Raw genomic sequence first — 8,703 nt, 5'->3', positions numbered from 1 at the left:
TATGATACACTAATAACAATCTTTTGCAATATTTTACTAATATAGCTTAATATATGATAAAATGCATTATAGATTAGGAAGATTAAGAGGGACTGGAAAGTCACATTGCTGCTATGATGATGGGATAAATAAAAGTAATAATTTACATCAAACCCTGCAAAGCCTTTGGACATGTAGTAATCTTTTTTTTAATATTTATTTATTCTTTTTTGTTGCCCTTGTTGTCTTATTGTTTTTGTTATTGATGTTGTCATTGTTGGATAGGACAGAGAGAAATGGAGAGGGGAGGGGAAGACAGAGAGGGGGAGAGAAAGATAGACACCTGCAGACCTGCTTCACCACCTGTGAAGCAACTCCCCTGCAGGTGGAGAGTCGGGGGGTAGAACTGGGATCCTTAAGCTGGTCCTTGCAACTTGTAGTAATCTTTATGGCAGAAGGTAAGGTAAAGTCAGAGAAATGCAAATGAAGATAACAGTGACATACACTGTACAACTTTGAGAATGCCATACACTAGAAAATACATATAGAGTGCAGAAAGTGGAAAGTCTGGCTTCTATAATTGCTTCCCCTCTGAACATGGGCTGAACAGGTGGCTATACTAGTTTTTTTTTTTTATTGATGATAATAAGTTTTCTGTGGACCTGAACTGACTCTGTCATTGAGATAGAGAGGTGAGAAACAGAGAGGGAAAGAGACAGACAGACAGACAGAAATCAAAAGACTGGAGTTCCCCTAAGATCACATTGACATTCCCATGGGGTATTGAAATTCAAACATGGGCACAAGCCAAAAAGACAATGGAGGGGCTAAATGGTGGTTGAACGCACATGTTACAATGCATAAGGACCTGGATTAGAACCCCCAGTCCCCACCTGAGGGGGAAAGCTTTGCAAGCAGCAAAGCAGTGTTGCAGGTGTCTCTTTTTCTTTCTCCCTCTCTATCACGCCTTTACCTCTCAATTCTTGGCTGTCTCTATCCAATAAATAAATGAAGAATTAAAAAATGAAAAGCAAAGTCATTGAGAGAAGACACAGCTTCGTTTCTGAATAAAATGAAGAAAATTAACACCATATCAAAGAATATTTTATAGTTTAACTGTTTAACTGTTACATTTAAAATTAACCCAGGCAAGAAACTATGGAATGTATAGTCAGCCATTTTTTCCAGTGGCATATCTATTCAGCCATTGTATTCATTAAGAGAAAAAATAAAATAATGTTTATTGGTTGAACTTGTTGACCCTAGAACTATGAAAGCATTCTTACTATGCTTTAAGCTAGCTGATAATAATTCAGAACCAGAATGAATGAGGGTTGTCACAAGGAAAATATTAAATAACAGATCATAATATGGAATCTGACATGACATTTCTCAACACTGCGAAGTCCTCTGCTGGTAGTTAAAATAAGAAACAAAACTTAGACTGAAACCTACAGCCAACATCATACTCAGTGGACAGAAGCTGAAAGCATTTCCCCTCAGATCGGGGACTAGACAGGGCTGTCTACTGTCACCGTTACTCTTCAACATAGTATTGGAAGTTCTTGCCATAGCAATCAGGCAAGAGAAAGGAATCAAAGGAATACAGATTGGAAGGGAAGAAGTCAAGCTCTCACTAATTGCAGATGATATGATAGTATACACAGAAAGACCTAAAGAATCCAGCAGAAAACTACTGGAAGTTATTAGGCAATATAGCAAGGTATCAGGCTACAAAATCAATGTACAAAAATCAGTGGCATTCCTTTATGCAAACACTAAATCTGAAGAAGAAGACATCCAGAAATCATTCCCCTTTACTGTTTCAGCAAAATCAATCAAATACCTAGGAATAAAGTTGACCAAAGAAGTGGAAGACTTGTATGCTGAAAACTATGAGTCGCTACTCAAGGAAATAGAAACTGACACCAAGAAATGGAAAGATATCTCATGCTCATGGATTGGAAGAATAAATATCATCAAAATGAATATTCTCCCCAGAGCCATATACAAATTTAATGCAATACCCATCAAAGTTCCACCAAGCTTCTTTAAGAGAATAGAACAAACACTACAATCATTTATCTGGAACCTGAAAACACCTAGAATTGCCAAAACCATTTTAAGGAAAAGAAATAGAAATGGAGGCATCACACTCCCAGACCTTAAACTATATTATAAAGCCATCAACATCAAAACAGCATGGTACTGGAACAAAAATAGGCACACAGACCAGTGGAACAGAATTGAAAGCCCAGAAATAAATCTCCACACCTACAGATATCTAATCTTTGATTAGGGGGCCCAAAGGATTAAATGGAAGAAGGAGGCTCTCTTCAATAAATGGTGCTGGGAAAACTGGGTTGTAACATGCAGAAGAATGAAATTGAACCACTTTATCTCACCAGAAACAAAAATCAACTACAAATGGATCAAAGTCCTAGATGTCAGACCAGAAACAATCAAATACTTAGAGGAAAACATTGATAAAACAGTTTCCCACCTACACCTCAAGGACATCTTTGATGAATCAAACCCAAATGCAAGGAAGACTAAAGCATAAACAAACCAATGGGACTACATCAAATTGAAAAGCTTCTGCACATCCAAAGAAACTATTAAGCAAACAAAGAGACCCCTCACAGAAAGGGAGAAGATCTTCACATGCTAGACATCAGACAAGAAACTAATCACCAAAATATATAAAGAGCTCAGCAAACTTAGCACCAAAAAAGCAAATGACCCCATCCAAAAATGGGCAGAGGATATGAAAAAAACATTCACTACAGATGAGATCCAAAAGGCTAACAAACATATGAAAAACTGCTCTAGGTCACTGATTGTCAGAGAAATGCAAATTAAGACAACACTAAGATACCACCTCACTCCTGTAAGAATGGCATACATCAAAAAGGACAGCAGCAACAAATGCTGGAGAGGCTGTGGGGACAGAGGAACCCTTTTGCATTGCTTGTGGGAATGTAAATTGGTACAGCCTCTGTGGAGAGCAGTCTGGAAAACTCTCAGGAGGCTAGCCATGGACCTTCCATATGATCCAGTAATTCCTCTCCTGGGGTTATACCCCAAGGACTCCCTAACACCCAACCAAAAAGAGGTGTGTACTCCTATGTTCATAGCAGCACAATTCATAATAGCTAAAACCTGGAAGCAACCCAGGTGCCCAACAACAGATGAGTGGCTTAGAAAGCTGTGGTATATATACACAATGGAATACTATGCAGCTATCAAGAACAATGAACCCACCTTCTCTGACCCATCTTGGATGGAGCTAGAAGGTATTATGTTAAGTGAGCTAAGTCAGAAAGATAAAGATGAGTATGGGATGATCCCACTCATCAACAGAAGTTGAGGAAGAAGATCTGAAAGGGAAACTAAAAGCAGGACCTGACCAAATTGTAAGTAGGGCACCAAAGTAAAAACCCTGAGGTGAGGGGTAGCCATACAGCTTCCTGGGACAGTGGAGGGTGGGAGTGGGTGGGAGGGATGGGTCACAGTCTTTTGGTGGTGGGAATGGTGTTTACGTACACTCCTAGTAAAATGTAGTCATATAAATCACTAATTAATACGAGAGGGGGAAAATTAATTGTATATCTCGAAGTTTTTCAAAACACAAACTGAATCTTTTCTCAATATATGCAGTGTAATTGATATGCAGACTCTCTCAAAGCCTAGACCAAGTAGATCAGAAGCAACCAATAGCACAGCTATATACAAGATACTGGGTACTGTACAGCAAACCCTAACAAAAGGACTTTTCAAAGTTAACCCAATTACCAAATAATGTGATGATACCATTAACTATCGATTGTCTTTTGGAACCCTAAGACAGCAGGAACCTCACATCTCCACTATAGAGCCTCTACTTCCCGCAGTCCTGGAACCCTTGGATAGGGCCCACTTTCCCATATGCCTCTCCCAATCCATATCAAATAATGTCGCATCTGCCGATCGCAACCTAATCAGCTCAACGATTGCCACCTCAACATACTTCACTTCAGACTGTGTCCAGAGACTACACGTGTGGAATGACAACCCTTCAGCTTCATTACTCGGGTGAGACCTTTCCTTTCATAGTATATTCTAATTCCATCCCAGGTGGTTCACTTTCTAACAAAGTCCCAAAACCTAGATATACACCAGTTTCTGTGAGAGAGAGCATATGTTCACACGTATCCATAAACTACTTCAAAATATATACCTGAAAGCAGAAGTACACTAGAGTTTGCAGTGATTATCCCCCTAACACTTCCTCTCCACTATTCCAAGCTTTGGGTCCATGATTGCTCAACAACTTGTTTGGCTTCATATGTTAACTCTCTTTTCAGTCACCAGGCTCCAGATGTCATCAGGATGCCGGCCAGGCTTCCCTAGACTGAAGACGCCACCAATGTGTCCTGGAGCTCTGCTTCCCCAGAGACCCACCCTACTAAGAAAAGAGAGAGGCAGACTGGGAGTATGGACCGACCAGTCAACGCCCATGTTCAGCGGGGAAGCAATTACAGAAGCCAGACCTTCTACCTTCTGCAACCCACAATGACCCTGGGTCCATGCACCCAGAGGGATAGAGAATGGGAAAGCTATCAGGGGAGGGGGTGGGATATGGAGAATGGGTGGTGGGTATTGTGTGGAATTTTACCCCTCCTACCCTATGGTTTTGTTAATTAATACTTTCTTAAATAAAAAAAAAAAAAAGAAAAAAAAACTGAGACTGAATTTGAGGCCCATCGAAGGTTTCTTGGTTTTATTAGATGCTTCATGTTTATGCTTAGGGTAACAACAGCTGGATGGCAAAACTGTTATAACAGCACTGAGAAAGTGTTCTTCATAGCATAAGCTGCTACATAAAGATTCATTGTGTTACATATACATTTTATACATACAAGTAAATAATAACTGGCCCAGTAGTTATATCTAACAAGATACATATGGTTTTCTATAGACTTACATACAAGTTGTTACTAATACATCTAATTATATCAGCAAAAGCAACACATAACTATGTTAGCATTTTATTTTCTTTTACCTCCAGGGTTTTCACCTGGGCTTGGTGATGGCACTATAAATCCACTGCTCCTGGAGGCCACTTTTTTTTTTCAATTTTATTAGATATAACAGACAGAAATTGAGAGGGTAGGGGAATATAGAGAGGGAAAGAGAAAGAGAGACACCTGCAGATCTGCTTTACTGCTCATCCCTACAGGTGGGGAGCAGGGGCTCAAAGCCTGATCTTTGCACCGGTCCTTGTACTTCATATTATGTGCAGTTAACCAGGTAGACCACACCTACCCACTATGTTAGCATTTTTTATATATTGTCATATATATATATATATATATATATATATATATATATATATATATATATTAGATAGAGATGATACCTAGATAGAGAACATTATCCCACAGTAACTGGTAAATAGGATTTGCTAGACTATATTTTTCTTAAACTCAGAAAATTAATCTGATTTAAACAATATATATTTTTTTCTTTTCCCACTACAAATATCTTGACAGAATTTCTATACCTTCATTTCTATGCATTGTAATTAATGAAAAATATTAGATTAGCTCTTACTCAACTTTATTCTGAATATCCATTATGCTCATCACTCGGGCCTGAACTAGCAAAAACAGTGCATTTTCATTGCTTGGACCACTGTCAGGTAGCACTTGAACTGCCAATAAATTTTCCTTAAGGTTTTTACAAAACCAAGACTTCTAAAAAACTTCTAAAGAGATTTACATCCCTTGTCACAAAAACATTTGCTAATGTGAGTTTGGGTTATACCCCATGATGTGACTACATAGAAAATGTGATTGAAATTTAAAAAAAAACTCTGTCCCCCACACACTCCAGAATCAGCGATGCAGTCAGCTGTATCCAAAAATTTCTTTCTTGATAAAAAAAAACAACCACAAAGAGACAGGCAACTGTAATAAGCAGAAATAACATACCAATTACAATAGAAGATTTGCAGCTTTTAGATAATTCTGATATCATCAATTCTATAATTTCTACCAAAGATAGTGGATGCTGAGGCAACGTTTAATTTTACATTTTCTCTGGGGCAGATGAGTGAATGATAAGGCAGTGCCCTTTGAAATGAAATATTTTGTCCCTCCAAATAGATTCACATCATTCAGGTTCAAGATGAGTGTAAGCTTACCTTGCCATCAAGAAGAACAGCGAGAAAAATACTTATTTATTTCTTATTTATTTATTTTATTATCTCTTAACTACATGTAGGGATGGATATAGATATAGCAATATCTGCATTTGTACATTTCAATGAATCCCGCTGTTTTCAAGTCCCGCTTAACATTTAATTCTGTGGTAACCATGGACTTTGCATCCTTAGGTGTTACTTGCTTACTAAGTAACACTCTGGCCAACTGCACATATGTTCCATGCTTAGCTGTTCCCTGGGTAAGGATACTAACCTGCTCATTTAAGTCAAGTGGATACTGGCCAGGAGCCCAGATACTGGGGTGCAGCTACCAGAAGCCAAAGAGACTGTCACCACTTCATTACTGGGAACAGCAGGCAGGTGGTATCGATTTAGAAATCCTTTTCTCCCAGACGTTTGGCTTTATCCCTGCTCTTTGAAAAAAAGCAAGCATGAGATGCAAAATTTCTTTCTCCTGGTAGAGTCCATACCTCCCAGAAACATGTGAAAACACTGAGAGTGGCATTGGGAGAGTCCCATGGTGGTGGATTAGTATATGGTGTCTCTGCTCTTTGATTTTCTCTACTGTCTATCCCTTTCTTTTCTTTTTTTTTTTAATAATTTTTTTTTATTTAAGAAGGGATTAATTAACAAAACCATAGGGTAGGAGGGGTACAACTCCACACAATTCCCACCGCCCAATCTCCATATCCCACCCCCTCCCCCGATAGCTGTCTGTCTATCCCTTTCTTTCTTTCCATCTCTCAATTACGAATGAAAAACTGAAATTGACCAGGGGAGGGAGCTCAGCAATGACAGAGCACATGGGCAAGGCCCTGGCTATATTTCCTAATTTGCAGGAATCATATCAAGTGAGAAAAGCTCAACAAAAGAAGGATGGAGATCAGATGATCCGTCTCAGGTGGACTTTAAGGAACAAGAACAGAAAGGAAAACCAAAAGTAAAACTTGAAGTGTGTTTGTTGTATTGCAAAGGATTCTGGGGCAGGAGGGCTCTGGTGCATGGTGGTGATAAGAGACCTAATTGGAGGATAAGAGTGTTATTCAGACATGTTTTCGGGAGAGGATGATTCACACGCACGCATCAACAATGGTACTGTAAGCCATTAACCCCCAACAAAATGAAATTAAAAAAAAATAAATAAGGGAGTCAGGCGGTAGCGCAGTGGTTAAGCGCAGGTGGCACAAAGAGCAAGGGAATCTTTTGGTGGTGGGAATGATGTTTGTGTACACTCCTAGTAAAATGTAGTCATATAAATCACTAGTTAATTAATATGAGAGGGGGAAATTAATTGTATGTCTCGAAGTTTTTCAAAACACAAACTGAATCTTTTCAATATATAAGCTGTGTAATTGATATGCAGACTCTCTCAAAAGACTAGACCAAGTAGATCAGAAGCAACCAATAGCACAGCTATATACAAGATACTGGGTACTGTACAGCAAACCATAACAAAAGGACTTTTCAAAGTTAACCCAATTACCAAATAATGTGATGATACCATTAACTATCGATTGTCTTTTTGAACCCTAAGACAGCAGGAACCTCACATCTCCACTATAGAGCCTCTACTTCCCCCAGTCCTGGAACCCTTGGATAGGGCCCACTTTCCCGTATGCCTCTCCCAATCCATATCAAATAATATTGAATCTGCTGACCACAACCTAACCAACACAACGATTGCCACTTCAACATGCTTCACTTCAGACTGTGTCCAGAGACTTTACCTGTGGAATGAAAACCCTTCAGCTTCATCACTTGGGTGAGGCCTTTCCTTTCATAGTATACTCTAATTCCATCTCAGGTGGTTCACTTTCTAACAAAGTCCCAAAACCTAGATATACACCAGTTTCTGTGAGAGAGAGCATATGTTCACACGTATCCGTAAACTACTGCAAAATATATACCTGAAAGCAGAAGTACACTAGAGTTTGCAGTGATTATCCCCCTAACACTTCCTCTCCACTATTCCAAGCTTTGGGTCCATGATTGCTCAACAACTTGTTTGGCTTCGTATGTTAACTCTCTTTTCAGTCACCAGGTTCCAGATGTCATCAGGATGCCAGCCAGGCTTCCCTGGACTGAAGACCCCACCAATGTGTCCTGGAGCTCAGCTTCCCCAGAGACCCACCCTTCTAGGGAAAGAGAGAGGCAGACTGGGAGTATGGACCAACCAGTCAACACCCATGTTCAGTGGGGAAGCAGTTGCAGAAGCCAGACCTTCTACCTTCTGCAACCCACAATGACCCTGGGTCCATGCTCCCAGAGGGATAGAAAATGGGAAAGCTATCAGGGGAGGGGGTGGGATATGGAGATTGGGTGGTGGGAATTGTGTGGAATTATACCCCTCCTACCCTATGGTTTTGTTAATTAATCCTTTCTTAAATAAAAAATAAATAAAATAAATAAAAAAGATCCCAGTTAGAGCCCCGGGCTCCCCACCTGCAGGGGAATCTCTTCACAGGCGGTGAAGCAGGTCTTCGGGTGTCTGTCTTTCTCTCTTCCTCTCTGTCTTC

Source organism: Erinaceus europaeus, chromosome 8 (genome assembly GCF_950295315.1).
Source record: "Erinaceus europaeus chromosome 8, mEriEur2.1, whole genome shotgun sequence".
NCBI classification, from domain to species: domain Eukaryota; kingdom Metazoa; phylum Chordata; class Mammalia; order Eulipotyphla; family Erinaceidae; genus Erinaceus; species Erinaceus europaeus.
Note: the sequence above shows the minus strand (reverse complement) of the source record.